Source organism: Neophocaena asiaeorientalis, unplaced genomic scaffold (assembly GCF_003031525.2).
Source record: "Neophocaena asiaeorientalis asiaeorientalis breed wild unplaced genomic scaffold, Neophocaena_asiaeorientalis_V1.1 scaffold133, whole genome shotgun sequence".
NCBI classification, from domain to species: Eukaryota; Metazoa; Chordata; class Mammalia; order Artiodactyla; family Phocoenidae; genus Neophocaena; species Neophocaena asiaeorientalis.
The window spans coordinates 4,479,850-4,497,161 of NW_020174429.1; positions in this window are offsets into that span (position 1 = coordinate 4,479,850).

Here is a 17,312-nt window from a genome sequence, read left to right on the forward strand (position 1 = left end):
CCCATCTATCTAAGTTATTTCTGGAGGTTTGATCTGGAAATCACAGGTCCTTTTTTTTTCTTTCAATCTTTCTTTGAACTTTTAATTTTAAAAATTACAAAAGAATTGAAAAGCTGCAAGAATGCTTAATAAACTTATTCTCTTCACTTACATTCACCAATTATTCGCTTTTGTCACGTTTACTTTGTGTGTATGAATGTGTGTGTGTATGAATGTGTGTATACATATTTTTGCTGAACAATTTTAGAGTAAATTAAAGGTATCATAACTGTCTACCCCTAATTGTTTCAGTATGTTTATCTTCTAAAACAACAGGATATTATTTTATATACAATGCAAATATAAAATAGAGGAATTTTAATATCTTAGAGTGCTATTATTTAATATACCACCCATATTCAAATTTTGCCAAGTGTCTTTTTTTACCTTTTTTTTTAACATCTTTATTGGAGTATAATTGCTTTACAATGGTATGTTAGTTTCTGCTGTATAACAAAGTGAATCATCTATACATATACATATGTCCCCATATCTCTTCCCTCTTGCGTCTCCCTCCCACCCTCCCTATCCCACCCCTCTAGGTGGTCACAAAGCACTGAACTGATCTCCCTGTGCTATGCGGCTGCTTCCCAGTAGCTATCTATTTTACATTTGGTAGTGTCTATATGTCACAGGTACTTCTTATCTTAACTTTTTCAAGACAGAAAGGGATGGACATGGCTAATGATCTAGAAACACTGTTGTCAGGTTCTAGTATCATGGGACTTTTCCTGATGATGATTGTATCCTGTATTTTTCGTGCTTCCCCCCTTATTTTGAATAGGTAGCCACATTTTCTCCTCTCATAAACTAATAAGTGTGAGATGGTGATAAGAAAGTTTGGGGGAGAGAGAGAAAGAGTGAATAGACAATGTCATGCAGTGGGGAATGGAGAGAACCTACAGCTGAACAGCTCCTTAAAAGACAGAACTATTACCAGAGTGGCATTTCTATTTTTCGTCCTTTGTGGCCAAGTTCATTCCTTTGTAAGTTCACTTATTCAGCAAAAATCTATTGGCACGTGCAGCATTCCAAGTCTTTTGCTAGATCTGTGAGGGGTTCAAAGGTGAATGACATACAATCCCTCTTCCCAAAGGAGCTTGAGGTCCTGCAGTAGAGATAAGATGTGCAAGGAAAGTCAGCTTAAAGCAGTTTCCTGAAAGGGTTCCACTGTGCACCCTTCCTAAATTTCCTCCTGCGTTAGTTTGCTTCATTTCATGTCTCAGGGACTGGAGAAGCCCCTCTCTTGTTCTCCTGGAACACCTCCTCATTACACAGACTATCATATTTATTAAGATATTTTATAATTATCTATTTACGCCTCTCTCCCAACAGATCACCAACCCCTGGAGGACAGAATCTGTCTTATTAAACTTCACATTTATATTTCCTGGAAGCTAACAGGGTACCTGGAGCATGGTAAATGCTTTAAAATTGGTTGAATAAAGCACTGAATCCTGTCTAGAGAAGAGAGAACACAGGTGAAATAAGACATCCTACAAAAAGAGGACCCTGGCTGTTGTGTCAGGAAATAGCAGTCTGGTATTTGTCCCTTGTGTTTCTGGACCTCAGTTTCCCACCTGTCCTAAAAGGAGTTGGATTAAGTGATTCTTTCCAGATGAAAAATTCAGTAATGCTGGAGGCAGAGAAGGAAGGAGGCACCCTGCCCATTTGACCCAGCCTAAATACCCCCCTCAATTTTACAGTCAAAAATAAATTCCCTAAGATTGAGTGTCAAAAGAAATAGCAGCAACCCCCCCAGACACTTACAGTATTTGCCAGATCCATTGACAAAAGTGACTTCCCACGCTTTGCCCACAGAGGGCATCCCTGCTCATTGATATGTAGACCAGGCGAATGCAGCTGCTTGGAAGCCTCCCCCGACCGCTCTTTTTTTTCTTCGCCGGCATCTCTCTGCCCCCACCCCCTTTCCCGTGGAATCTTTGCCTGATCCTGTTCGTTTCCCTCCGGTCTCCACATTTTCCCTTCCGGCCCTCCACTTCTCCGGATCAATGGATAGTACGGCTGCAACTCCCAGCTCACGCACCACTGGCGGACACCCCAGTAACAAGTGAGAGCGCTCCACCCCGCAGCGCCCTGCCTCTCTTCCCCAGGTCCCCCTCGGCTCTTGGAGGAAAACCAAACAGCATCCCCAGGTTTCGCGCACGGATTTTTCTCTTCAACTTTACCCAGCGTCAATCTTTGGATGCACAGCCCAGCCACAGGATTCCTTTCTGTCTCGTCTTGGTCCCTCCTGGGTAGTCTGTTTATTGCTGTTTCGCAAGCCCCGTGGAGAGCTGGTTGCCCTCCTCTTGTTCCCTCTGTTTCCTTGAGTTAGTTTTCTGAGGTTTTACCGGGGCTCGAGATCTCTTGGACCGAATGGAACTTTTTGCTGCCTCTTTTTGCTGCTGATTCTGTCAGTGGACGAGGAAAAAGGCTTCGGAGGCAGAAGAGGCGCAGGGGAGGTGGAGGAAGTGGACAAGGAGGAAGCCGAAGGGGCTTGGCGCGTGTGTGTGCATGTGTGCATGCGTGTGTGAGTGCATGTGTGTGAGTGTTGCGGCTGCCCAGGACCCCCGGCCCCGAAGGTGTTGGCTGAAATATGGAGAATAGTCTTGGATGTGTTTGGGTACCCAAGCTGGCTTTTGTACTCTTCGGAGCTACCCTGCTCAGTGCACATCTCCAAGTCACCGGTAAGAGGTTCTTTCCTTTCTTCTCTTCGCACCCGCCGGCCCCCCCCAACACACCCCTTTCCTTCTCCTCATTTCCTTTGGCGAGTAGTAGAATTGGGGTAGAGGGAGAAAGGGCAAGATGTTTGGAGCTCCCTCTGTCCCCCATTTCCTCACTGATGATAAAAGATGGGAAGACTTTTTTTTCCCTGGGGGTGGAGGATGTTGGCAGCTGGGGAAAGGGGCGCCCCTTGGCTTTTTAACAAATCTGGTGCTTCTCACATCTTTGCTTTTGCAAATACTTGCATTGGTTTGGAGAGCTGGCGGGCTGGGGCAGGGAGGAAGCAGGTGATGGGGGCGTCTTGAAAGGAACTGGGTTGGATCCTTAAAGCCTCGGAAAGCTACGGAGGAGGGGAATTGGGGCAACAGGGCCAAGTGGAGGAGGTCCTCCAGGGGGGCTTTGAGGGAGTCTGTGCGGAATGTAGATAGTGGGGCTGAGTCGTTTGTATATGACGCATCTTTGGTTTGGATTTTTAGACTTGCTGATTGAGAATTGGAGAAAGGGACGCTAATGTGTTTTGGTACTTTGGAGGAGGGGATGATGGTGCCGAAGGAGGCTGCAGAGTTGCCAGGACGAAGGAGGCGTGTTTTGTTTTATTTTTTAACAGTGAATGCAGCTCTCAAGCTAAGTCTCCAGATATCTTCAGGACACTTCCAAACTCCAAATGATTGCTATTCTGGGGAACCAGCCCCCTGGCCCTGGTACTTGGCAAGCGCAGTTCCTAATTAAAAATGGCAAAACTGTTTGGGTACTGGATTGGGTTAGAGCAGGAAAAAGAGGGATCAGAGGGATGCTCAGGGCTGCGGCAGTCTGCGAATGTGGAGCTGGAGGTTTCGATGGCCAAAAGAATAATAATAATTTTAAAAAGAACAAAATGATTCATTATAACAGTCTACTGGTTTTGCCGGCCTCACCACAAGTGTAGATGGACACTAGGGTATAGGGAGTGGGCCCGGTGGGGAAGAAGGGGAGAGCAACTGGCTGAGCATTCAAATCCGTTCGGAAATAACCTTTCCCCAAATCCCAGAGAAAAGGGGCCTCTGGCAGGGGCCAGGCGTTGGGTGGAAGCACCCCAACATGTGGCTTGGAAATTAACAGGGAACAGAATGTAAACCGTGTCCAAGCCCCCAGCCTCTCGGGAACCTGAAGCTCCGGCTTTCTTGTTGCTGCTAAGTGCTGCGCGGTCCAGGGTTGCGAGCGCCAGCGGGGAATGTGCCTCTCCGGTGGCTAGGGATTCAGACACTCAAGCGCGAGGCTCCCCAAATTTTGACGTGGCCGAAAAGGAGTAGGGATCTGCGCATCCACATCGACCCGACCCTTCGCCTTCCTTTGGCCTGACAGAGCGAGGGAGCACAAGCCAGCAAGAGGGTGTGTGTGTGTGTGTGTGTGTGTGTGTGTGTGTGTGTGTGTGTGTGTGTGTGTGTTTGTGTTCCGGTGCGGTGCACGCGTATCAGCATTCGCTCCCCCAGCAGCTCTTGCTTCCTCCCTCCCTCTCAGGCTGGTCTCCTCCTCTGGGCTCCGCTCTCCCGGAGCTTTGTCCTCAGCAATTACTCCCAGAAGGTGGGTGGGGGACTATCCCTGCAGTAAAGCAGTCGCGAAAGGTGTCTTCAAAATTTCCTCCTGCTACCCTCAGACACTAGATGCTGCAGCCAGGAGCCACCCTCCTTCTGCACAGATTGACTTGTGCTCTCGGGCAGTTTGGTAGAAGGCCAAGGAGGAGAGAGGGGAAGTTTAGAGGGGCATCCTCGCTGGGTAGAAAGTCTATGGAGCCAGGCCTGAAATGCGTGGGCTGAAAATACTGCATTAGACAAGGAAGGTGTGCAGAAATGGACAATGACATTTTGTCAGTTACACTAAAATATTTCAAAGCCTTTTCCCAACTGTCTTTGGCAAAGGGTGGGCATAAATGAATGGAGATGGATTTATATATGTTTTACTAATATCTAAATTAATTAATTATCCCCCTTCCCACTTATTTAAGTTTCTTCTCTAGAAAGTTAGGACCATATATTACTTTATTTCAATTAACTCCTCAAGGGATAAGTCTGTGATTGAAAAAGCAGACAAAAAGATACATATACAAGGGAAGTGCCTGTGGATAGGCTTGTGGGTCTCAATCTTTAAGCTCCTCTATACTTCTAAATCCATTTGTGTTATTTGCAGATGTGATGTAGTTTGTGCCAGTCCCAGGAAAGTGGATGGTGCAGGTTTGAGATATTGCTAATTCAGATCACTCTGATCTTTGCTCCTTAATCTGTTTCTCCTTTCTCCAGTAGCAATTTCCCCTCTTCAGGGACATGGCAGGGAATTGATGATGAGGAAAGCACAGTTCACTCTATGAAAGGACCAGTAGGAGGTGCCCTTAATAAGGCCAAGTGTCTAGTTTACCGGCAGTGAAATTCCTATTCAGGAGGATGTTTTTAAAGACTTTGTTGATTGGTGACAAAGGATTATGGAGACAAGTACAATAGCACTGGCTATTTTCCCACTTCCTAGATAAAGTCTGAAACTGCTGTAGATTTCTGTGAAATCATTTGGACATAACAAAGGGCATCCCTGGACAGTGTTGGCATAGGATGGGGAAGTGATGTTGGAGGAGGAGGCTAGTACTTTTCTAGTTGGCTTTTTGTAAGATGCTGTCTTCTTATATATTTGACTTGAGCCCCAAGCAAAGGCACTAAGTAGAGTCCTGGCATCTCAGAAGAGATGAAAATTTTCGATGGTAATGAATGCAATCGCAAGTATACATGTTAATTTTAATTAATTCTTCATATATATGTTTGGATTACATTCGATTAAAAACATCAGTGCGTGTTTATGTCGTCGGGACATGGTGAGATGAAGCTTGCTACGTCCCCATCCACATCTTTCTCATCCCCCGCAACCAAAGCAGATCCGACGCCCCAGATCTGGCTTTGCTGTTGAGTGGAGCATGGCAGGACCTGAGGGTGCCTGGGCAGCCCAGCTGTCCACTCCTCTGTGAGTGCTGCGGTATAAATCACCAGGGACCTGTCACAGCATCCATTTCCCACACAGCAGCCTTGCCCTCTGAGTTATGAAGCATGTGAAACAGCCACCACATGTGTTCTATGTGCATATATTAGGCTTAGTGCATTTGCTTTAATGTTCTTAAGAGCTGGGCTGGCTTGAGCTGCTGATAGGCATTTTTTTTTTTTTTTCCTGGGGAGAGATTTATAACTTCCCAGTGTGTATGACTTACATTTATTCTTGGGCAAGTTAACCTTTCAGCAAACTTCCTTATTGTTTTCATTGAAGAGGAAGAGCTTTAATCCTGTCTAAATTCTTCAATGAGCCCTGCTGGAAGTTTCTCCCGGAGTACAGGATATTTACAGGCTGTAGTATGATTTTCTCAGCCAATGGGGAGCTTGATGAGATTTGAGGAGGTGATTTTTAGGTGGAAGGGGATATTTTTACTTGTTTCTGGAGAGGGAAAGGATGACACTGCATCTTCCAAGGGAATTCTAGCACTCTAGTTATCCTCAAAAGCATCTTTTGTGAGAGGAAAGATTTCTTCCTCTCTGGCTTACATTTCTTCTTTTGTTCAATAGTTTGAAATTCTTCAAATGCATATGATTTGCTCCTAGAATGTTTCCTGCTGTATGTAGTGGGGTTGTCTAGTACTATCTTTCTCCTTTGGAAACAAGCTCTATTTTCAATCTTAACTTCTCAATGAAAACACTTTTTATCTTTAGGTGATGCTGCATGTATGTAGGTAGTGCTGAATTTCTGAACAGAATATTTCTTTCCATGGAAGACTGGGCCCCGAGATTACAATTTAAAGCAAATATTCTTAGTTTTTCTTTGGAAAATTGGCCATCTGAAACTGTGCTTGTGAAATTTCTTTTTCCTCATACTTCTGCCAAACAAAGTAATTCTATGAGGAAAGGATGCAGTTGTTTCTGACATTTGCTTATGTTAAAAACCAATCATATACAAGGAAGAGAGCATTTTCACCCTCCGTGCCACCTCCCCAAATGTATGACTTCGGGGGGGGTGGTGGAATTGAGCTAGTGCTAAATACATAAAGATGCTTCTGGAAACCAGTGTGCTATTTCACTGGTGAGTGAGCTCTTCTGACCTGGCTGTGGATCTTCCCACTTTCCAAAGATATGGCTTGTATTGCGCTCAGAAACTTGCACTGACTTAGGAACACATTGCTGTATTTTGGTATTTGTTACACAGCTACTAGCTCAAATGATCAATTTTTGATGGAGTAACCTACCTCAGGTGATAATCTCTTACATGAACTGTATACGCAAATTTCGGGAAACCTTTGTTTTGCCTGAGTAAAAGGAATAATGACATAAGCCTGCCAAGGATTACTTGATTAATTAACTGAAGATAAAAAGTCATTTGGTTCTGGAAACATACCGTAATCCTTGAAGTGGAGTGATAAATAAATACTATGCACATTTACAATTCATAAAACATAAACGTGGAATCTTCTTTTTTCTCTGTTTCTTTATTATGATACTCAAGAGGAGGATTGAAGAGTTTTGTGAATTGTCACAACAGTTATACCCTAATGAGTTGTAGCCTGGGATCTCACTAAGTCTTGATTGAAACACACTGAATTAACTACCAACGTGATGCCCGATGAACTGTTCTGCAGCCTGCTTGCTTCTCTCCAGCCTATCTCTACAGAATTATAGCTGATCTCTAAACTGTATAGCATCAACACTGCCACCCTTCATACAACCCAGGAAAACCTTTCTCACTGTGAATCCAAGGTCCTGATCCATAGGCACTGCAATTAACATGCTGTACTACACTTTGCAAGGTCATGGGGATTTGCCTTAAAAACAGATTTTTAAATTTTCATGAGTGTTTCTTTTTTGGGAAGTTAAACTACCTGTATATTCTAAAGACAGCTAAGTGGTACTCTTACTATAGGAGACTAACTAGTGGCCTCTCAGCCAGTATCATTGACATTTCGGAGCTCATAGAGCATTAATGGGAGGTAGAAATGACCACTAGGGGAGGGTAGATTATGCCAACCACAGCATGCTGCTTTTTTTCCAGGAGGGTGTTACCTGCTTGGAATAATAGAACTTTAATTTTCTTCAAAGTTACTACTTTTCAGAGATCAAAGCACTTCTTAATGGGTATTATAAAATCAGTAGCATGGCAGTGACCCCAAAGCATTTAAGATATTTTCCTTCAAAACAAGACCTCAAGTAAAGCAAATGTTTAACTTGTCAGTTAAAAAAAAAAAAAAAAAAAGGATGAACAGTCCAGATTATTTTCCCTGTAGACCAATTGAAACATGCAAGATAAAATGACATGTTACACATGCCGAGCGGGTAGCGGGTAACAGCAAAAAATAAAATGCAGAATATTACACACCTTTATAATTGTAGCACGAAGGTACATTACAGTGCCTCTTAGTATTCCATAATTTGCTCCCTCCTTCAGTAGATGGTTGATTCCTTCTATTTCTCTGCTTTAGTGCTGGGCTAACGCACAGAAATCTAGGTTGGCTCATTGATGATCCAAATTACTATAGTGTTTTAAAGTTCTTTGACACATTTTAGCCTGAGGTTAAAAAAAACAGACCTCTTTAACTCAACTGTTAAGTAATTTTTTTTTTTTTGGTGGTTTAGAAATGCCTGACCTTATCAATGGTATAGTTTAGAAGTACATAATAATGTGTATGATTGAATATATTTCTTCTTTTTCATTATTGATGGTGATTTGCCAATGGTTATACTAGTACATGTTGCTTTTTTATAAATAGTTGGAAACAACCATATTATTCACAGCTTTCATTTCTTGGGGGAATAGTTCAACCAGAAAACATATAAATCATTCCCTATTTATTGATCATATTTTTAAAGTTTATTGTTATGACATGACCTGGGTGAGGAAATTTATCTTTTTTCCTAAATTCTCTGAGCCCAGTGCCTATAACCTACTTCTTATTTTTGTGAGGTACTTTAGCTTAATTTCACACATCCAAATTCTCTGACTTCTTGCTTGTTCAGCCATTTCATGGTTTCAAGAGAGGAAGGCCCTTTATACCACTTGTGATTATTCTGAGCGATTTAACGGGTACGCATTGCAATTTGGAGATTTTGCTCTTGTCTTTTGCTCATCCGTTACAGACTAGTTCTTGCCAGAAGGCTACTTTTGGGCATACCTAGGACAAAAATGTTCTACTGAATTAACTGAATCTTTATGATACAATCTAATGAAAATACCAACTTGTTAGTTTATCTTAACCTGGTAAGAGAGCTTATCAATACCAACATTACTCTGGTATTTTAAATGTTCTTAAATTGGCTTTAACATTTTTATAAGAGAATAAACGAATTAAATGGTTAATATAAATGTTATTTACTCTAGTTAGTTTTCTTAGTACTGAAGTTTCCTGTTAAACACCAATATTTCCTGATTTTACTCATTTTTGAAGCCTTTAAAAATGTTTATCCACTCCCTTAGCTGCATTTTAAGTATGTAGAACATAATTGAACCTGTCCTTAAGAAGCCCCAGGCATTACTGTGGCTCACTTATTATATTATCTGATCTTATAGGGATGATTTCTGGATATATTGCCTCATGGAGGACTGTTTATTTCCCATTAAATGGCCACAGACTATTGCTTTGTTTTCCTAAGGCTTTTATTACTGATTTGTAGAATGCGATTTATTACTTGTTTGTATCCAGCTGGAAGTTCCCCCTGTCCTAAGACTTCTTCAAAGAAGTTTTTCTCTTTTCTCCTTCTGATTTGCTGAGAAATAGGTGACTGTGTTTTGTTGAGATGTGTCTAAAGTAAAAGCGGAGATTCTAAATCAAGTCCTGAGTCCCTCACTAGCTAATTGGTTTTCACTAACGGGTTTGTAGCATTTCTGAAATCTGCTATTACTTTGGATGCCATTTTTCTTTATGTTTTTCCTTGTTAAATGAGGGTGTGGACTATATAACTTCTAGTTATATTACTGTTTTCAACATTATATGAGTTATTTAAGTTATGAGCATACTATATATATAGTGTTGGGTATAATTAATAATAATATTGATCACAATAATAATTTTAATGAAACAACCCATGTACCCACCCACAGTTTTCTTAATTTTGTATTTAGTCCCTTGCCTTTTTATAGTTTTGCTACATATGTTTGAATCTTTAACATATGATTTTGCTTTGCCTGTACTTGACCATATAAAATAAATATGTGTGTTTTCTTCTCTGGTATGTAATTTTGCTAAACCTTAAATATTTGAGATTCATCTGTGAGAATGCATATGGCTGCACTTCAATCACTTTCTCTGCTGTATAATATTCCATGATATTAATTAACCACACTTAATCAGTCTACCATTGCTGAACTTCTGGGAAGTCAGTATTTTGCTATTGCCAATAATACTGCTATGAACATTCTTATCCATGTTCTGTGGAACAAATTTGCCACCATGTCTAGAGTGCATGTCTAGGGATGGAGTTGCTGAGTCATAGAAAGGGCATCTTTACTTTTAGGGGACAATGACAAGTTACCTTGAACTTTGCATTGAAACTCCCACCAGGAGCCTAGGACAATCTTCTTTGTTCCATGTCTCCACCAGTACTTGGTATTGTCATATGTTTAATTTGCCCTCATCTGCTGGATATGGATTAGCATCTCACTGTGGTTTTAATTTGCATTTCCCTGATTGCTAATAAGGTTGAACATTTTTCCCATAAATGTATTGGCCATTTGTGATTTCAGCAAGGTAGTTCTATGATTCTGTTTTTCCAACTGAGCAGCCATTTGCTTTGTGGCATCAGTACTATTACTGTTAGTAGTTATTCTGTCTTTGCTACTAAGCACCTTTTGCTTTTAGGTTTGATGCGGTTGGTCATCTAACTTTTAGGAAGTTGTTGCCTGATACTGTATCATGCCTACTTTAGCCCAGACTTTCCCTAAACAGCTTTCCAGAATGAACACTTATTTTAGACTGGAAGAGAGATCCTTAGTCACTGTACGATTGTTGATTACCTAGAGTAACTCTTGCCATGTCAGTATCCTGCTTTATCCTATTTATTATGTCTATGCAGCATGTCACTTACAGGGAAGCAGGATCCTGAGGTGCCAGGCTTAATTTGAGGAACCTTATAAATCCCCTGAATATGACAGAACTCAAAGATGACTAAATCACAGAATTATAATGCCAGATACCAAGTATGAGTTAAAATCCTAATCTGGCATTTGAACTTGGGTATGTTTCCGATATGGTAAAGTACATAGGCCCAGGATCATTGTTACATATATGACTGTGGGTTTCAAACAAAACCGATGCTTGCACAAGGGCATACGCACACATCCCAGTTTTGGCTGGGGGGGGGCGGTGGTGGTGGTGGTTCCTAATTGTTTCACCCCTTCCCACGGGACAGACTAATGAAGGGCCCTGGATGGAATAAAGCCTTGGATATGCCAGCAGTGGCTTCTCCAGGGTGTTGCCTCTATGCCGACTCATTAGAGATGTGAGCCAAGGCTGAGACATTTAAGCAAACCCCTCGGGCCGGAGTCCTCAATCCATTGTTTCCACATCTTTGCTCAGCCTCTTGGGATCCCAGAAGAATGTAAATTAGAGAGAAAATCTGCAAAGCTTTCCTTTTCATGTCTAATGTCTGGGCAGAGCTGTTCCCTGCAGGACAATTTCTAGTTATTTTCCCTTCTGGTTTGAGATGTCTCCAGGGATGGTTTGTTCACTGTTTCCCTTGAAACTTTTCAGCAGCATATCAGTTCTTGCTGTTAAAATTTCCTCTTAAAATTCATCTTAGGTAGTCCTGTTCTAAATATTCCTCCTGTCACTCCTATCACCCAGCTCCTGGTTCCTGTTTGCCCTCCTCAGTGGCATTCTGTGTCTTCTGTGCTGAAGCCTGTTAGATAATTTTAGCCATAAATCATTCTTGCCTCCCCCCTGAGTCCTCACTTAACCAGACTGTAAATATTTAGTTCATTTAATCTTTCTTCATACCTCTCCAGAAGCTTAATCATGTTTATTTTTCTTACCTGAACTCCCTCTAGTTTGTTTATATCTTTCTGGTAATCAAGTGCCCCAAATTTAATGTGCTCTTCTAAGTAAGCTCTCCCAAGTCATATATTAGGAAATACAGATTTAGCATAGCGTTTACCTTATTGGACAGTCATTCATGGACACACATTTTGTCTCTCAAATTTTAAGTCCTCATTTTTCAGGTAGGACTATCAATGCCTGACAAAATCATTGAGGTATTATAAGGATCAAATAAGATTAAGGCTTTTATTCAAGATAATAGTTACTAAACATTTACTATGGGTTACAAAGAATTAAATGAAAGGCTTAAATGTATCTCTGCCCTCCAAGAGTTTATCACTAAGAGAAGGTGACAGGCACAGACATAGCTAAATGGGTTGCAAGGCAGAACAAAGTACTCATTAAGAGAAGAAGCACAAACTAAGCAGGGTAGACTCTGAAAAATATCAACTACCATGTTTATGCATTATATCATTAATATATTAATGCTAGCCAGATGGGGTAACAGAGCCAATTCTTTCATCCTTGTATCCATAGATTGATTGACCAAAACAAAACAAAAACAAAAAGAAAGGAGTGTAAAAAGTTGTCAATCATGTTTAAACCAAGCTCACGTTTGGCAAGAATGAGGATATGGAGTTTTTTGGGGTTTTTTTTGGCCTCTCCCGTTGCGGAGCACAGGCTCCAGACGCGCAGGCTCAGTGGCCATGGCTCACGGGCCCAGCCGCTCCGCGGCCTGTGGGATCTTCCCGGACCGGGGCACAAACCCGTGTCCGCTGCATCGGCAGGCGGACTCTCAACCACTGCGCCACCAGGGAAGCCCCAAGGATATGGAGTTTTATGTGGCAGATCTGGCAGCCTATTGCTGTACATGCATCCCCAGACCTCCATGACCCTTTCTTTCCTTATTTATTGAGTGTGTGCCAGGTATTGTGCTAAGGTGGTGATAGAACTTTGAATGCAGTGGATGGAAATGCTAATCAAATAAATGTTAATAAGTCCATTATTTCGAATGAGAGAAGCCTTTGAAAGAAAGAGAGTATTATAGGAGAGCAGCTCAGATCCAGCTCAAAGAAGGCTCCCCTGAGAAAGTTGTAGTTGGCACCCGAAGAATAAGTAAACTTGGTTAAAGAGGGGATGTTTAGGGAGAGGCAGGGGAGAAAATGCTAGTGAGAAGGGTGAGTGCAAAGGCTGTGTAGTGGGTGGAGGCATAGTGAATTCAAAGAAGATGAGTGGAACCAGATCCAGGAGAACTAATCATGATGACGGCTTGGCTGAGGCTGGAGAATACCCTTGGATCCTCTCTTGAAGATAGTAGCTACGCATACTAATAAATATGGGTTGAATGAATTGAAATGAATTCACGACAAAGACCTTTTTCTAGTTTCAGCACAGTCATTTAAAAATTTAAGCAAATTGCATGGGTAATCCTTGCCCTGATTTTCTTATTAACTATTAGGTGTGAATTTATGAACCTACCTATGTCACATGTTTAGAAATACCTATGGGGTTGTGTTGACACAATGTAACATGGGGGGAAAAAATATCTTTGCAAAGTGTAAAGAGCTAGATGAATGCAAGTGATTATTAATGAGCATGTGTAACAGGCTACTTCCACTTTGAGAGCTATCACTGAACAGAGAGAAACAGGACTTTACCTTTTCTATTCAAGTAAAATTGGCACAGAGACATTTCGTTTTCCCGTGGCCTCCTTTGAAATGTGCGCCTGATAACTCTAGGTGATGTTTTTTAAAAAGGAAACTGAACCTAAGATTTAAAAATTTTTGCAGCTTATTTTTTCAGGATGCTCCTGTTGTTGTATACATTTTCTTTCTATTACTGTTCCTTAAAAAAAATGGATGAGTGTTCTCCTAGCTTTAAGTTGCAGCTCATTTAGAAGCCATTGAGCTTGCATCCCCTTTCCTCCACTGCTGCCAAGTTGCAAAGGAGTTGGCTGCATGGTCCTGTGGTCTTGGGTTATGATGAGAGACGTGGCACAACCTGGCGGGGGAAAGCCTGTCAGCTAGTGGACTTGACCTCGACTTCACCATCTGTAAAATGGAGACAAAATTGACTTCTCTTTCCCATCTCTAAACTGGAGATAAACTCACTCCAACAGTTAGATAAACGATATCCATTCCCATGCCTGACCCTTAAATGTTCTGTAAAGGCTAGCTGTGTTTAGTATTATCCTACTGTGGGCTAGATTTATACTGGAATAGTCTACATGTAGCAGATTTCACAGGCATGGGCAGGCCACTCTAGAACCCGCCTCAATTTCATTGTTGTAGTTGATTTTAAAGACTTAGAAATAAAATAAGATGTCAGATTCTAACAGAAATTTTGAAATCAAGCCCATGCTTCGTTTAGTGGGTCATGGTTTAGTGGTCCATGGTCCATGCCTTTGCTAGATTCAGAGGCTAACAGATTCAGCTAAGTTGGACCTGACACAGTACAATATTGATCAAACTTGGCACCGTATGACGTACCTCCTGTGGATCCCTCATCCAAATTAACCTCCTCCTTTAACTCCTGTTTGGTTCACCACATCCATTTCCTGCAGACCCATTGAGTCCAGCATCTACTTAGCATGAACACCTGGAGGCTAGTGGTTAACGTGCAGTGCCAGGTATTATTTGCCCTGAGAATATTCTCTCTGAAGAAGACACTCTCACCTTGGCTAGGTATTAATGCCCAGCTCTATCCTGTACAATAGAATTAGAATCTCTGAGATGAGGCCCAGCACACATAGTTACTAAACCTCCATGGATTGTCCCAAAATGTAGCCAAGTTTGAGAATCAGTGTCCTAGGACCTTGCTATTCAAAGTGTGGTCCATGGACCAGCAACATTTGCATCTCCCAGGATCTTTTTAGGAAAACAGAAAGTGAGTCCAGACCTCGACTTAACTGAATGAGAATCCCAGGTGACTGAGAAACACTGCCCTAGGAGACTGAAAACCCACGGACGGAAGTGACCCTGGGCTCGATTTCTTTGTAAAAATCTCCTCAGCGGGAAAAGGTTCCATCCATACTTGTTTAATCTTAGCTTGAAGCTTCTTTGGAGGACTTTAGCTTCAGGAACTGGTCTTGGAATGGCGAACTACACCAACATCCAAGAGCCTTCTGGTGTGTAATTTAGCAGCTAATGTATTTCTTGGAGACCATGACATGTTTCATTTTCCTTGAGATTAAAGGCCCTTGAAAATGCTCTGAAAATGCTCTCTGGGTTTTCCACCTGCCTTTTCCCTTCTTATCAATGCTCAAGGAAGAAGGCACATTGTAAAAGGGTCTGCGGCTTTGCATTCCATATTTTCTCCTCCCTCTATCCCCTTTCCTCCTTAAAAATACTCAGATGCAGGGAAAATGGCAGGCACTCGAAAGGGACACTAGGGCCCTGAGTCCATCCTCACCCTCCCTCCTCTGCCTCTTGGGTCTGACGCTAAAAGCCCACAGGTGCTCAAAGTGAAACCCTGCCAGCGACCCCATGCTGATGCTCATCTTTTGATGGGGAACGGTCTTCAGGGCATGAAACAGACCAAATGCTCATTTGCCTGGGCCTCTGTGGCAGGGGGAGAAGGGGTGTAACTGAGGTTTTTGAAGAAGAGTAAAGCTTTACAGACAGAAAGCTCAGTGTGAGGTTTTGAAGCTTTTTGCTCTGCACTGCCTGGCAGAGAGAGGAGCTTTAACTGGCATGCTCCAAATCAGACTCTGCAAGAAGAGAACCTGGGGCTTCAGCTGTGCAGATTGGATCAATCTGAATGAAAATCACCAGTGTTCCTCTTGGTGAGAGAAGTTTTCTGCTTCGCCCATGAAATGTAGGCCCTTTTCAGGTCCTGGTAGAAAATGAGTAGGGCTTTTGTGAAAGGTTATGTAAGGCTGCTGGGTTTTTGTTTTTGTTTTCCCTCTAGAGTAAAATTCTGTTTATAGAAGAGTGAAACCGCCTCTCGGGGAAAAAAATGCATTTCATAGCCTATAGCTTAGGAAAGATTGAAATCAATCTTCAAGAATGAATTAAAGGAAGAGAAGGAGAACAAACTTATAGGCGGAGGGAGTAGGACATACAAAGAGGAATAGGCCTGTGGGAGAGCTTGATGTCTCTGGTCCTGGTGCTGCAGCATTTAGGGGGCAACCAGCTGTTCCTGTTTGCCCAGGACTGAGAGGCCTCCTAGGAAGCAGGACTTTCAGTGTTAAGAGTGGGACAGCCCCATGTAGACTGCAGTGTTTGGTCACCCTAAATTAGGTACCTGGGGTGGGGATGGGAGTGGGGAAAATTCTAGAGGGTCTTCAGCAGTGTCGTGGTATTTTAGCCAACATACTGTTAGCCAGATGGAAGAATAAGTGGGGGCAGGCTGCAAGGCCTATTAAGAGGGGGCTTCATCAGAGAACATGGGTGCCCATTTGATGGTTTACAACTAACTTGTACCTTGGCTATCGTATTTGGGTCATAGAAGTCCTTACCCTCTAAACCTGCACTAACATAAAATTTGATGTCCAAACTTGAAGGTTTTCTTTTTTTTTTTTGCCAACTACCTGGTCCCCAAACTGTCAGAAACAGCTTATTTTCAGTATCAGGATATATTGGAGATGGTAGGATAATTTATTTATTGGAGAAGCACATCTAATACTTTTGTTTTAATGTGCCTCGTACAATGCTGGGTGCATATTAATTAGCTAACAAATACTCAGTAATTGATTTCCATATAATGGTTATTCTCAAGTTTGCACAGAATCTGAAGTTACTTTTATCACAAGCCATGCAAAGTTCAGTTAAGGATATATTACATTTCATATGAGTACTCAGCTTTTTCCAGGGAATTTTATTTTGTTCTCCTCTTCCCTTCTTTGTGCTTGTTTTTTCCTTTACATGGCACTCTTACTAATTTTATTGGTGCCATTCCAGAGTTCTTGGAAAAAATTCAAAATCAAGGAAATCCTGCAAACACTAAAATGCAAGTATGTGAAGTCTATAGAATTTCCTGTCTCTTTAAGCCCTGTTATTACTGCATCTAGGGCATTTGTCAACTCACAGGTATGAAAATGAAACAAGACAAAATAGGTGTATAAATACTTCCAACATAATAATCCCAGGGATAGACTGTGTTTTCCTTAGGAGAACCATTCCTGAAGACTGGGTTGAGTCAAAAAATTAAAATACTATTTTTGGTACTTCCCTGGTGGTGCAGTGGTTAAGAATCCGCCTGCCAATGCAGGGGACATGGGTTCGAGCCCTGGTCCAGGAAGATCCCACAGGTTGCAGAGCAACTAAACCTGTGCGCCACAACTACTGAGCCTGTGCTCTACAGTCTGCGGGCCACAACTACTGAGCCCATTGCCACAACTACTGAAGCCCGTGCACCTAGAGCCGATGCTCTGCAACAAGAGAAGTCACTGCAATGAGAAGCCCATACACCACAATGAAGAGTAGCCCCCGCTCGTTGCAACTAGAGCAAGCCCACGCGCAGCAACGAAGACCCAACACAGCCAAAAATAAAAAAATAAATTTATTTTAAAAAAATTAAAATACTA